The sequence below is a fragment of the Notolepis coatsorum genome, assembly GCF_963971535.1.
Source record: "Notolepis coatsorum genome assembly, chromosome: 4".
In the NCBI taxonomy this organism is placed as follows: Eukaryota; Metazoa; Chordata; class Actinopteri; order Aulopiformes; family Paralepididae; genus Notolepis; species Notolepis coatsorum.
The window spans coordinates 172,667,823-172,684,207 of NC_140168.1; positions in this window are offsets into that span (position 1 = coordinate 172,667,823).

Genomic DNA, 16,385 nt, shown 5'->3' on the forward strand with positions numbered 1-16,385 from the left:
AGTTTGGACTTGTGGAGGACACAGTCTATCTGGAAATCATTTGTTTCTCATTGGACACAATTGAAAATAGTTCCTTTTTCAATGACACATAATTCTACACATAGAAGTACTTTATTAATCCTGAGGGAAATTCACTTTCAGCACCACAGATCGCTCACAATAAACATTTAGGTATTCCAAAGAATAAGAATACACAGTGAAAGATATACATCCTAAAACATACAGTCCAAAAATATACAGTAAATGGATAATGTACAGGAAGATATACAATGAGTTATAAAAAAATCACGTTGATAGATTGTTAGTCAAGTTCTGTATTTACTTTTGACAATATTATATCAGGGGAGAGCGCGAACGCAGTCCCCCACTACCAGAAATTATGCAATCGAGATTTCTACATTTGAGAAATTCGCATAGGTCAGCACAGCCGGAGTGCAATGGCTGAGCCTCGCCATGGGTGAACCACCTTCTTGATCATGGTATCTCCCTTGCCAGGTAAGTATGAGTTGTACAAGTCACAGAGATGATAGTGCTTCTGGCACATATGAGTCTGGCTGATGGTCTTCACTATACACCGCTAGGCTATTACCTATTGGCTATTACCTATTGGCTACCTCTCAAGCCCCGCCCCCTTTTCTCCACCCTCCAAAAACAACTTGCATCAAGAAAAGAGGGCGGTTTGAGATAGCCAATTTCAAAAGCTTAGTTATGTTAAATGAGCCAATATTACTGTAAATCACTCACACATAATCCCATTAGCTTTAGGACCTAGGCATGTTACTTACTTTCAAGCTGTTTGAATGAGTGTTTGTAGGTAGTGTACTACTCAAATGTGCAAAAGCTAGTTGAAAGACTTGGGGTGTTTTATGAGGGATCAGTAGCACCTCCTTGCTGTGCAAAATGCTTACTGCACCTGGTATTCCCAGGCGGTCTCCCATCCAAGTACTAACCAGGCCCGAACCTGCTTAGCTTCCGAGATCGGACGAGATCGGGCGTGTTCAGGTTGGTATGGCCGTAAGCGAAATAACATGCCGACAAAAGCCAGCATATAGATGGCAAGAAACAATTGCCATTAGTTTGGACTTGTGGAGGACACAGTCTATCTGGAAATCATTTGTTTCTCATTGGACACAATTGAAAATAGTTCCTTTTTCAATGACACATAATTCTACACATAGAAGTACTTTATTAATCCTGAGGGAAATTCACTTTCAGCACCACAGATCGCTCACAATAAACATTTAGGTATTCCAAAGAATAAGAATACACAGTGAAAGATATACATCCTAAAACATACAGTCCAAAAATATACAGTAAATGGATAATGTACAGGAAGATATACAATGAGTTATAAAAAAATCACGTTGATAGATTGTTAGTCAAGTTCTGTATTTACTTTTGACAATATTATATCAGGGGAGAGCGCGAACGCAGTCCCCCACTACCAGAAATTATGCAATCGAGATTTCTACATTTGAGAAATTCGCATAGGTCAGCACAGCCGGAGTGCAATGGCTGAGCCTCGCCATGGGTGAACCACCTTCTTGATCATGGTATCTCCCTTGCCAGGTAAGTATGAGTTGTACAAGTCACAGAGATGATAGTGCTTCTGGCACATATGAGTCTGGCTGATGGTCTTCACTATACACCGCTAGGCTATTACCTATTGGCTATTACCTATTGGCTACCTCTCAAGCCCCGCCCCCTTTTCTCCACCCTCCAAAAACAACTTGCATCAAGAAAAGAGGGCGGTTTGAGATAGCCAATTTCAAAAGCTTAGTTATGTTAAATGAGCCAATATTACTGTAAATCACTCACACATAATCCCATTAGCTTTAGGACCTAGGCATGTTACTTACTTTCAAGCTGTTTGAATGAGTGTTTGTAGGTAGTGTACTACTCAAATGTGCAAAAGCTAGTTGAAAGACTTGGGGTGTTTTATGAGGGATCAGTAGCACCTCCTTGCTGTGCAAAATGCTTACTGCACCTGGTATTCCCAGGCGGTCTCCCATCCAAGTACTAACCAGGCCCGAACCTGCTTAGCTTCCGAGATCGGACGAGATCGGGCGTGTTCAGGTTGGTATGGCCGTAAGCGAAATAACATGCCGACAAAAGCCAGCATATAGATGGCAAGAAACAATTGCCATTAGTTTGGACTTGTGGAGGACACAGTCTATCTGGAAATCATTTGTTTCTCATTGGACACAATTGAAAATAGTTCCTTTTTCAATGACACATAATTCTACACATAGAAGTACTTTATTAATCCTGAGGGAAATTCACTTTCAGCACCACAGATCGCTCACAATAAACATTTAGGTATTCCAAAGAATAAGAATACACAGTGAAAGATATACATCCTAAAACATACAGTCCAAAAATATACAGTAAATGGATAATGTACAGGAAGATATACAATGAGTTATAAAAAAATCACGTTGATAGATTGTTAGTCAAGTTCTGTATTTACTTTTGACAATATTATATCAGGGGAGAGCGCGAACGCAGTCCCCCACTACCAGAAATTATGCAATCGAGATTTCTACATTTGAGAAATTCGCATAGGTCAGCACAGCCGGAGTGCAATGGCTGAGCCTCGCCATGGGTGAACCACCTTCTTGATCATGGTATCTCCCTTGCCAGGTAAGTATGAGTTGTACAAGTCACAGAGATGATAGTGCTTCTGGCACATATGAGTCTGGCTGATGGTCTTCACTATACACCGCTAGGCTATTACCTATTGGCTATTACCTATTGGCTACCTCTCAAGCCCCGCCCCCTTTTCTCCACCCTCCAAAAACAACTTGCATCAAGAAAAGAGGGCGGTTTGAGATAGCCAATTTCAAAAGCTTAGTTATGTTAAATGAGCCAATATTACTGTAAATCACTCACACATAATCCCATTAGCTTTAGGACCTAGGCATGTTACTTACTTTCAAGCTGTTTGAATGAGTGTTTGTAGGTAGTGTACTACTCAAATGTGCAAAAGCTAGTTGAAAGACTTGGGGTGTTTTATGAGGGATCAGTAGCACCTCCTTGCTGTGCAAAATGCTTACTGCACCTGGTATTCCCAGGCGGTCTCCCATCCAAGTACTAACCAGGCCCGAACCTGCTTAGCTTCCGAGATCGGACGAGATCGGGCGTGTTCAGGTTGGTATGGCCGTAAGCGAAATAACATGCCGACAAAAGCCAGCATATAGATGGCAAGAAACAATTGCCATTAGTTTGGACTTGTGGAGGACACAGTCTATCTGGAAATCATTTGTTTCTCATTGGACACAATTGAAAATAGTTCCTTTTTCAATGACACATAATTCTACACATAGAAGTACTTTATTAATCCTGAGGGAAATTCACTTTCAGCACCACAGATCGCTCACAATAAACATTTAGGTATTCCAAAGAATAAGAATACACAGTGAAAGATATACATCCTAAAACATACAGTCCAAAAATATACAGTAAATGGATAATGTACAGGAAGATATACAATGAGTTATAAAAAAATCACGTTGATAGATTGTTAGTCAAGTTCTGTATTTACTTTTGACAATATTATATCAGGGGAGAGCGCGAACGCAGTCCCCCACTACCAGAAATTATGCAATCGAGATTTCTACATTTGAGAAATTCGCATAGGTCAGCACAGCCGGAGTGCAATGGCTGAGCCTCGCCATGGGTGAACCACCTTCTTGATCATGGTATCTCCCTTGCCAGGTAAGTATGAGTTGCACATGTCAGGGAGAGGATAGTGCTTCTGGCACATATGAGTCTGGCTGATGGTCTTCACTATACACCGCTAGGCTATTACCTATTGGCTATTACCTATTGGCTACCTCTCAAGCCCCGCCCCCTTTTCTCCACCCTCCAAAAACAACTTGCATCAAGAAAAGAGGGCGGTTTGAGATAGCCAATTTCAAAAGCTTAGTTATGTTAAATGAGCCAATATTACTGTAAATCAGTCACACATAATCCCATTAGCTTTAGGACCTAGGCATGTTACTTACTTTCAAGCTGTTTGAATGAGTGTTTGTAGGTAGTGTACTACTCAAATGTGCAAAAGCTAGTTGAAAGACTTGGGGTGTTTTATGAGGGATCAGTAGCACCTCCTTGCTGTGCAAAATGCTTACTGCACCTGGTATTCCCAGGCGGTCTCCCATCCAAGTACTAACCAGGCCCGAACCTGCTTAGCTTCCGAGATCGGACGAGATCGGGCGTGTTCAGGTTGGTATGGCCGTAAGCGAAATAACATGCCGACAAAAGCCAGCATATAGATGGCAAGAAACAATTGCCATTAGTTTGGACTTGTGGAGGACACAGTCTATCTGGAAATCATTTGTTTCTCATTGGACACAATTGAAAATAGTTCCTTTTTCAATGACACATAATTCTACACATAGAAGTACTTTATTAATCCTGAGGGAAATTCACTTTCAGCACCACAGATCGCTCACAATAAACATTTAGGTATTCCAAAGAATAAGAATACACAGTGAAAGATATACATCCTAAAACATACAGTCCAAAAATATACAGTAAATGGATAATGTACAGGAAGATATACAATGAGTTATAAAAAAATCACGTTGATAGATTGTTAGTCAAGTTCTGTATTTACTTTTGACAATATTATATCAGGGGAGAGCGCGAACGCAGTCCCCCACTACCAGAAATTATGCAATCGAGATTTCTACATTTGAGAAAATTCGCATAGGTCAGCACAGCCGGAGTGCAATGGCTGAGCCTCGCCATGGGTGAACCACCTTCTTGATCATGGTATCTCCCTTGCCAGGTAAGTATGAGTTGCACATGTCAGGGAGAGGATAGTGCTTCTGGCACATATGAGTCTGGCTGATGGTCTTCACTATACACCGCTAGGCTATTACCTATTGGCTATTACCTATTGGCTACCTCTCAAGCCCCGCCCCCTTTTCTCCACCCTCCAAAAACAACTTGCATCAAGAAAAGAGGGCGGTTTGAGATAGCCAATTTCAAAAGCTTAGTTATGTTAAATGAGCCAATATTACTGTAAATCAGTCACACATAATCCCATTAGCTTTAGGACCTAGGCATGTTACTTACTTTCAAGCTGTTTGAATGAGTGTTTGTAGGTAGTGTACTACTCAAATGTGCAAAAGCTAGTTGAAAGACTTGGGGTGTTTTATGAGGGATCAGTAGCACCTCCTTGCTGTGCAAAATGCTTACTGCACCTGGTATTCCCAGGCGGTCTCCCATCCAAGTACTAACCAGGCCCGAACCTGCTTAGCTTCCGAGATCGGGCGTGTTCAGGTTGGTATGGCCGTAAGCGAAATAACATGCCGACAAAAGCCAGCATATAGATGGCAAGAAACAATTGCCATTAGTTTGGACTTGTGGAGGACACAGTCTATCTGGAAATCATTTGTTTCTCATTGGACACAATTGAAAATAGTTCCTTTTTCAATGACACATAATTCTACACATAGAAGTACTTTATTAATCCTGAGGGAAATTCACTTTCAGCACCACAGATCGCTCACAATAAACATTTAGGTATTCCAAAGAATAAGAATACACAGTGAAAGATATACATCCTAAAACATACAGTCCAAAAATATACAGTAAATGGATAATGTACAGGAAGATATACAATGAGTTATAAAAAAATCACGTTGATAGATTGTTAGTCAAGTTCTGTATTTACTTTTGACAATATTATATCAGGGGAGAGCGCGAACGCAGTCCCCCACTACCAGAAATTATGCAATCGAGATTTCTACATTTGAGAAATTCGCATAGGTCAGCACAGCCGGAGTGCAATGGCTGAGCCTCGCCATGGGTGAACCACCTTCTTGATCATGGTATCTCCCTTGCCAGGTAAGTATGAGTTGCACATGTCAGGGAGAGGATAGTGCTTCTGGCACATATGAGTCTGGCTGATGGTCTTCACTATACACCGCTAGGCTATTACCTATTGGCTATTACCTATTGGCTACCTCTCAAGCCCCGCCCCCTTTTCTCCACCCTCCAAAAACAACTTGCATCAAGAAAAGAGGGTGGTTTGAGATAGCCAATTTCAAAAGCTTAGTTATGTTAAATGAGCCAATATTACTGTAAATCAGTCACACATAATCCCATTAGCTTTAGGACCTAGGCATGTTACTTACTTTCAAGCTGTTTGAATGAGTGTTTGTAGGTAGTGTACTACTCAAATGTGCAAAAGCTAGTTGAAAGACTTGGGGTGTTTTATGAGGGATCAGTAGCACCTCCTTGCTGTGCAAAATGCTTACTGCACCTGGTATTCCCAGGCGGTCTCCCATCCAAGTACTAACCAGGCCCGAACCTGCTTAGCTTCCGAGATCGGACGAGATCGGGCGTGTTCAGGTTGGTATGGCCGTAAGCGAAATAACATGCCGACAAAAGCCAGCATATAGATGGCAAGAAACAATTGCCATTAGTTTGGACTTGTGGAGGACACAGTCTATCTGGAAATCATTTGTTTCTCATTGGACACAATTGAAAATAGTTCCTTTTTCAATGACACATAATTCTACACATAGAAGTACTTTATTAATCCTGAGGGAAATTCACTTTCAGCACCACAGATCGCTCACAATAAACATTTAGGTATTCCAAAGAATAAGAATACACAGTGAAAGATATACATCCTAAAACATACAGTCCAAAAATATACAGTAAATGGATAATGTACAGGAAGATATACAATGAGTTATAAAAAAATCACGTTGATAGATTGTTAGTCAAGTTCTGTATTTACTTTTGACAATATTATATCAGGGGAGAGCGCGAACGCAGTCCCCCACTACCAGAATTTATGCAATCGAGATTTCTACATTTGAGAAATTCGCATAGGTCAGCACAGCCGGAGTGCAATGGCTGAGCCTCGCCATGGGTGAACCACCTTCTTGATCATGGTATCTCCCTTGCCAGGTAAGTATGAGTTGTACAAGTCAGGGAGAGGATAGTGCTTCTGGCACATATGAGTCTGGCTGATGGTCTTCACTATACACCGCTAGGCTATTACCTATTGGCTATTACCTATTGGCTACCTCTCAAGCCCCGCCCCCTTTTCTCCACCCTCCAAAAACAACTTGCATCAAGAAAAGAGGGCGGTTTGAGATAGCCAATTTCAAAAGCTTAGTTATGTTAAATGAGCCAATATTACTGTAAATCAGTCACACATAATCCCATTAGCTTTAGGACCTAGGCATGTTACTTACTTTCAAGCTGTTTGAATGAGTGTTTGTAGGTAGTGTACTACTCAAATGTGCAAAAGCTAGTTGAAAGACTTGGGGTGTTTTATGAGGGATCAGTAGCACCTCCTTGCTGTGCAAAATGCTTACTGCACCTGGTATTCCCAGGCGGTCTCCCATCCAAGTACTAACCAGGCCCGAACCTGCTTAGCTTCCGAGATCGGACGAGATCGGGCGTGTTCAGGTTGGTATGGCCGTAAGCGAAATAACATGCCGACAAAAGCCAGCATATAGATGGCAAGAAACAATTGCCATTAGTTTGGACTTGTGGAGGACACAGTCTATCTGGAAATCATTTGTTTCTCATTGGACACAATTGAAAATAGTTCCTTTTTCAATGACACATAATTCTACACATAGAAGTACTTTATTAATCCTGAGGGAAATTCACTTTCAGCACCACAGATCGCTCACAATAAACATTTAGGTATTCCAAAGAATAAGAATACACAGTGAAAGATATACATCCTAAAACATACAGTCCAAAAATATACAGTAAATGGATAATGTACAGGAAGATATACAATGAGTTATAAAAAAATCACGTTGATAGATTGTTAGTCAAGTTCTGTATTTACTTTTGACAATATTATATCAGGGGAGAGCGCGAACGCAGTCCCCCACTACCAGAAATTATGCAATCGAGATTTCTACATTTGAGAAATTCGCATAGGTCAGCACAGCCGGAGTGCAATGGCTGAGCCTCGCCATGGGTGAACCACCTTCTTGATCATGGTATCTCCCTTGCCAGGTAAGTATGAGTTGTACAAGTCAGGGAGAGGATAGTGCTTCTGGCACATATGAGTCTGGCTGATGGTCTTCACTATACACCGCTAGGCTATTACCTATTGGCTATTACCTATTGGCTACCTCTCAAGCCCCGCCCCCTTTTCTCCACCCTCCAAAAACAACTTGCATCAAGAAAAGAGGGCGGTTTGAGATAGCCAATTTCAAAAGCTTAGTTATGTTAAATGAGCCAATATTACTGTAAATCAGTCACACATAATCCCATTAGCTTTAGGACCTAGGCATGTTACTTACTTTCAAGCTGTTTGAATGAGTGTTTGTAGGTAGTGTACTACTCAAATGTGCAAAAGCTAGTTGAAAGACTTGGGGTGTTTTATGAGGGATCAGTAGCACCTCCTTGCTGTGCAAAATGCTTACTGCACCTGGTATTCCCAGGCGGTCTCCCATCCAAGTACTAACCAGGCCCGAACCTGCTTAGCTTCCGAGATCGGACGAGATCGGGCGTGTTCAGGTTGGTATGGCCGTAAGCGAAATAACATGCCGACAAAAGCCAGCATATAGATGGCAAGAAACAATTGCCATTAGTTTGGACTTGTGGAGGACACAGTCTATCTGGAAATCATTTGTTTCTCATTGGACACAATTGAAAATAGTTCCTTTTTCAATGACACATAATTCTACACATAGAAGTACTTTATTAATCCTGAGGGAAATTCACTTTCAGCACCACAGATCGCTCACAATAAACATTTAGGTATTCCAAAGAATAAGAATACACAGTGAAAGATATACATCCTAAAACATACAGTGCAAAAATATACAGTAAATGGATAATGTACAGGAAGATATACAATGAGTTATAAAAAAATCACGTTGATAGATTGTTAGTCAAGTTCTGTATTTACTTTTGACAATATTATATCAGGGGAGAGCGCGAACGCAGTCCCCCACTACCAGAAATTATGCAATCGAGATTTCTACATTTGAGAAATTCGCATAGGTCAGCACAGCCGGAGTGCAATGGCTGAGCCTCGCCATGGGTGAACCACCTTCTTGATCATGGTATCTCCCTTGCCAGGTAAGTATGAGTTGTACAAGTCAGGGAGAGGATAGTGCTTCTGGCACATATGAGTCTGGCTGATGGTCTTCACTATACACCGCTAGGCTATTACCTATTGGCTATTACCTATTGGCTACCTCTCAAGCCCCGCCCCCTTTTCTCCACCCTCCAAAAACAACTTGCATCAAGAAAAGAGGGCGGTTTGAGATAGCCAATTTCAAAAGCTTAGTTATGTTAAATGAGCCAATATTACTGTAAATCAGTCACACATAATCCCATTAGCTTTAGGACCTAGGCATGTTACTTACTTTCAAGCTGTTTGAATGAGTGTTTGTAGGTAGTGTACTACTCAAATGTGCAAAAGCTAGTTGAAAGACTTGGGGTGTTTTATGAGGGATCAGTAGCACCTCCTTGCTGTGCAAAATGCTTACTGCACCTGGTATTCCCAGGCGGTCTCCCATCCAAGTACTAACCAGGCCCGAACCTGCTTAGCTTCCGAGATCGGACGAGATCGGGCGTGTTCAGGTTGGTATGGCCGTAAGCGAAATAACATGCCGACAAAAGCCAGCATATAGATGGCAAGAAACAATTGCCATTAGTTTGGACTTGTGGAGGACACAGTCTATCTGGAAATCATTTGTTTCTCATTGGACACAATTGAAAATAGTTCCTTTTTCAATGACACATAATTCTACACATAGAAGTACTTTATTAATCCTGAGGGAAATTCACTTTCAGCACCACAGATCGCTCACAATAAACATTTAGGTATTCCAAAGAATAAGAATACACAGTGAAAGATATACATCCTAAAACATACAGTGCAAAAATATACAGTAAATGGATAATGTACAGGAAGATATACAATGAGTTATAAAAAAATCACGTTGATAGATTGTTAGTCAAGTTCTGTATTTACTTTTGACAATATTATATCAGGGGAGAGCGCGAACGCAGTCCCCCACTACCAGAAATTATGCAATCGAGATTTCTACATTTGAGAAATTCGCATAGGTCAGCACAGCCGGAGTGCAATGGCTGAGCCTCGCCATGGGTGAACCACCTTCTTGATCATGGTATCTCCCTTGCCAGGTAAGTATGAGTTGTACAAGTCAGGGAGAGGATAGTGCTTCTGGCACATATGAGTCTGGCTGATGGTCTTCACTATACACCGCTAGGCTATTACCTATTGGCTATTACCTATTGGCTACCTCTCAAGCCCCGCCCCCTTTTCTCCACCCTCCAAAAACAACTTGCATCAAGAAAAGAGGGCGGTTTGAGATAGCCAATTTCAAAAGCTTAGTTATGTTAAATGAGCCAATATTACTGTAAATCAGTCACACATAATCCCATTAGCTTTAGGACCTAGGCATGTTACTTACTTTCAAGCTGTTTGAATGAGTGTTTGTAGGTAGTGTACTACTCAAATGTGCAAAAGCTAGTTGAAAGACTTGGGGTGTTTTATGAGGGATCAGTAGCACCTCCTTGCTGTGCAAAATGCTTACTGCACCTGGTATTCCCAGGCGGTCTCCCATCCAAGTACTAACCAGGCCCGAACCTGCTTAGCTTCCGAGATCGGACGAGATCGGGCGTGTTCAGGTTGGTATGGCCGTAAGCGAAATAACATGCCGACAAAAGCCAGCATATAGATGGCAAGAAACAATTGCCATTAGTTTGGACTTGTGGAGGACACAGTCTATCTGGAAATCATTTGTTTCTCATTGGACACAATTGAAAATAGTTCCTTTTTCAATGACACATAATTCTACACATAGAAGTACTTTATTAATCCTGAGGGAAATTCACTTTCAGCACCACAGATCGCTCACAATAAACATTTAGGTATTCCAAAGAATAAGAATACACAGTGAAAGATATACATCCTAAAACATACAGTGCAAAAATATACAGTAAATGGATAATGTACAGGAAGATATACAATGAGTTATAAAAAAATCACGTTGATAGATTGTTAGTCAAGTTCTGTATTTACTTTTGACAATATTATATCAGGGGAGAGCGCGAACGCAGTCCCCCACTACCAGAAATTATGCAATCGAGATTTCTACATTTGAGAAATTCGCATAGGTCAGCACAGCCGGAGTGCAATGGCTGAGCCTCGCCATGGGTGAACCACCTTCTTGATCATGGTATCTCCCTTGCCAGGTAAGTATGAGTTGTACAAGTCAGGGAGAGGATAGTGCTTCTGGCACATATGAGTCTGGCTGATGGTCTTCACTATACACCGCTAGGCTATTACCTATTGGCTATTACCTATTGGCTACCTCTCAAGCCCCGCCCCCTTTTCTCCACCCTCCAAAAACAACTTGCATCAAGAAAAGAGGGCGGTTTGAGATAGCCAATTTCAAAAGCTTAGTTATGTTAAATGAGCCAATATTACTGTAAATCAGTCACACATAATCCCATTAGCTTTAGGACCTAGGCATGTTACTTACTTTCAAGCTGTTTGAATGAGTGTTTGTAGGTAGTGTACTACTCAAATGTGCAAAAGCTAGTTGAAAGACTTGGGGTGTTTTATGAGGGATCAGTAGCACCTCCTTGCTGTGCAAAATGCTTACTGCACCTGGTATTCCCAGGCGGTCTCCCATCCAAGTACTAACCAGGCCCGAACCTGCTTAGCTTCCGAGATCGGACGAGATCGGGCGTGTTCAGGTTGGTATGGCCGTAAGCGAAATAACATGCCGACAAAAGCCAGCATATAGATGGCAAGAAACAATTGCCATTAGTTTGGACTTGTGGAGGACACAGTCTATCTGGAAATCATTTGTTTCTCATTGGACACAATTGAAAATAGTTCCTTTTTCAATGACACATAATTCTACACATAGAAGTACTTTATTAATCCTGAGGGAAATTCACTTTCAGCACCACAGATCGCTCACAATAAACATTTAGGTATTCCAAAGAATAAGAATACACAGTGAAAGATATACATCCTAAAACATACAGTCCAAAAATATACAGTAAATGGATAATGTACAGGAAGATATACAATGAGTTATAAAAAAATCACGTTGATAGATTGTTAGTCAAGTTCTGTATTTACTTTTGACAATATTATATCAGGGGAGAGCGCGAACGCAGTCCCCCACTACCAGAAATTATGCAATCGAGATTTCTACATTTGAGAAATTCGCATAGGTCAGCACAGCCGGAGTGCAATGGCTGAGCCTCGCCATGGGTGAACCACCTTCTTGATCATGGTATCTCCCTTGCCAGGTAAGTATGAGTTGTACAAGTCAGGGAGAGGATAGTGCTTCTGGCACATATGAGTCTGGCTGATGGTCTTCACTATACACCGCTAGGCTATTACCTATTGGCTATTACCTATTGGCTACCTCTCAAGCCCCGCCCCCTTTTCTCCACCCTCCAAAAACAACTTGCATCAAGAAAAGAGGGCGGTTTGAGATAGCCAATTTCAAAAGCTTAGTTATGTTAAATGAGCCAATATTACTGTAAATCAGTCACACATAATCCCATTAGCTTTAGGACCTAGGCATGTTACTTACTTTCAAGCTGTTTGAATGAGTGTTTGTAGGTAGTGTACTACTCAAATGTGCAAAAGCTAGTTGAAAGACTTGGGGTGTTTTATGAGGGATCAGTAGCACCTCCTTGCTGTGCAAAATGCTTACTGCACCTGGTATTCCCAGGCGGTCTCCCATCCAAGTACTAACCAGGCCCGAACCTGCTTAGCTTCCGAGATCGGACGAGATCGGGCGTGTTCAGGTTGGTATGGCCGTAAGCGAAATAACATGCCGACAAAAGCCAGCATATAGATGGCAAGAAACAATTGCCATTAGTTTGGACTTGTGGAGGACACAGTCTATCTGGAAATAATTTGTTTCTCATTGGACACAATTGAAAATAGTTCCTTTTTCAATGACACATAATTCTACACATAGAAGTACTTTATTAATCCTGAGGGAAATTCACTTTCAGCACCACAGATCGCTCACAATAAACATTTAGGTATTCCAAAGAATAAGAATACACAGTGAAAGATATACATCCTAAAACATACAGTCCAAAAATATACAGTAAATGGATAATGTACAGGAAGATATACAATGAGTTATAAAAAAATCACGTTGATAGATTGTTAGTCAAGTTCTGTATTTACTTTTGACAATATTATATCAGGGGAGAGCGCGAACGCAGTCCCCCACTACCAGAAATTATGCAATCGAGATTTCTACATTTGAGAAATTCGCATAGGTCAGCACAGCCGGAGTGCAATGGCTGAGCGTCGCCATGGGTGAACCACCTTCTTGATCATGGTATCTCCCTTGCCAGGTAAGTATGAGTTGTACAAGTCAGGGAGAGGATAGTGCTTCTGGCACATATGAGTCTGGCTGATGGTCTTCACTATACACCGCTAGGCTATTACCTATTGGCTATTACCTATTGGCTACCTCTCAAGCCCCGCCCCCTTTTCTCCACCCTCCAAAAACAACTTGCATCAAGAAAAGAGGGCGGTTTGAGATAGCCAATTTCAAAAGCTTAGTTATGTTAAATGAGCCAATATTACTGTAAATCAGTCACACATAATCCCATTAGCTTTAGGACCTAGGCATGTTACTTACTTTCAAGCTGTTTGAATGAGTGTTTGTAGGTAGTGTACTACTCAAATGTGCAAAAGCTAGTTGAAAGACTTGGGGTGTTTTATGAGGGATCAGTAGCACCTCCTTGCTGTGCAAAATGCTTACTGCACCTGGTATTCCCAGGCGGTCTCCCATCCAAGTACTAACCAGGCCCGAACCTGCTTAGCTTCCGAGATCGGACGAGATCGGGCGTGTTCAGGTTGGTATGGCCGTAAGCGAAATAACATGCCGACAAAAGCCAGCATATAGATGGCAAGAAACAATTGCCATTAGTTTGGACTTGTGGAGGACACAGTCTATCTGGAAATCATTTGTTTCTCATTGGACACAATTGAAAATAGTTCCTTTTTCAATGACACATAATTCTACACATAGAAGTACTTTATTAATCCTGAGGGAAATTCACTTTCAGCACCACAGATCGCTCACAATAAACATTTAGGTATTCCAAAGAATAAGAATACACAGTGAAAGATATACATCCTAAAACATACAGTGCAAAAATATACAGTAAATGGATAATGTACAGGAAGATATACAATGAGTTATAAAAAAATCACGTTGATAGATTGTTAGTCAAGTTCTGTATTTACTTTTGACAATATTATATCAGGGGAGAGCGCGAACGCAGTCCCCCACTACCAGAAATTATGCAATCGAGATTTCTACATTTGAGAAATTCGCATAGGTCAGCACAGCCGGAGTGCAATGGCTGAGCCTCGCCATGGGTGAACCACCTTCTTGATCATGGTATCTCCCTTGCCAGGTAAGTATGAGTTGTACAAGTCAGGGAGAGGATAGTGCTTCTGGCACATATGAGTCTGGCTGATGGTCTTCACTATACACCGCTAGGCTATTACCTATTGGCTATTACCTATTGGCTACCTCTCAAGCCCCGCCCCCTTTTCTCCACCCTCCAAAAACAACTTGCATCAAGAAAAGAGGGCGGTTTGAGATAGCCAATTTCAAAAGCTTAGTTATGTTAAATGAGCCAATATTACTGTAAATCAGTCACACATAATCCCATTAGCTTTAGGACCTAGGCATGTTACTTACTTTCAAGCTGTTTGAATGAGTGTTTGTAGGTAGTGTACTACTCAAATGTGCAAAAGCTAGTTGAAAGACTTGGGGTGTTTTATGAGGGATCAGTAGCACCTCCTTGCTGTGCAAAATGCTTACTGCACCTGGTATTCCCAGGCGGTCTCCCATCCAAGTACTAACCAGGCCCGAACCTGCTTAGCTTCCGAGATCGGACGAGATCGGGCGTGTTCAGGTTGGTATGGCCGTAAGCGAAATAACATGCCGACAAAAGCCAGCATATAGATGGCAAGAAACAATTGCCATTAGTTTGGACTTGTGGAGGACACAGTCTATCTGGAAATCATTTGTTTCTCATTGGACACAATTGAAAATAGTTCCTTTTTCAATGACACATAATTCTACACATAGAAGTACTTTATTAATCCTGAGGGAAATTCACTTTCAGCACCACAGATCGCTCACAATAAACATTTAGGTATTCCAAAGAATAAGAATACACAGTGAAAGATATACATCCTAAAACATACAGTGCAAAAATATACAGTAAATGGATAATGTACAGGAAGATATACAATGAGTTATAAAAAAATCACGTTGATAGATTGTTAGTCAAGTTCTGTATTTACTTTTGACAATATTATATCAGGGGAGAGCGCGAACGCAGTCCCCCACTACCAGAAATTATGCAATCGAGATTTCTACATTTGAGAAATTCGCATAGGTCAGCACAGCCGGAGTGCAATGGCTGAGCCTCGCCATGGGTGAACCACCTTCTTGATCATGGTATCTCCCTTGCCAGGTAAGTATGAGTTGTACAAGTCAGGGAGAGGATAGTGCTTCTGGCACATATGAGTCTGGCTGATGGTCTTCACTATACACCGCTAGGCTATTACCTATTGGCTATTACCTATTGGCTACCTCTCAAGCCCCGCCCCCTTTTCTCCACCCTCCAAAAACAACTTGCATCAAGAAAAGAGGGCGGTTTGAGATAGCCAATTTCAAAAGCTTAGTTATGTTAAATGAGCCAATATTACTGTAAATCAGTCACACATAATCCCATTAGCTTTAGGACCTAGGCATGTTACTTACTTTCAAGCTGTTTGAATGAGTGTTTGTAGGTAGTGTACTACTCAAATGTGCAAAAGCTAGTTGAAAGACTTGGGGTGTTTTATGAGGGATCAGTAGCACCTCCTTGCTGTGCAAAATGCTTACTGCACCTGGTATTCCCAGGCGGTCTCCCATCCAAGTACTAACCAGGCCCGAACCTGCTTAGCTTCCGAGATCGGACGAGATCGGGCGTGTTCAGGTTGGTATGGCCGTAAGCGAAATAACATGCCGACAAAAGCCAGCATATAGATGGCAAGAAACAATTGCCATTAGTTTGGACTTGTGGAGGACACAGTCTATCTGGAAATCATTTGTTTCTCATTGGACACAATTGAAAATAGTTCCTTTTTCAATGACACATAATTCTACACATAGAAGTACTTTATTAATCCTGAGGGAAATTCACTTTCAGCACCACAGATCGCTCACAATAAACATTTAGGTATTCCAAAGAATAAGAATACACAGTGAAAGATATACATCCTAAAACATACAGTCCAAAAATATAGAGTAAATGGATAATGTACAGGAAGATATACAATGAGTTATAAAAAA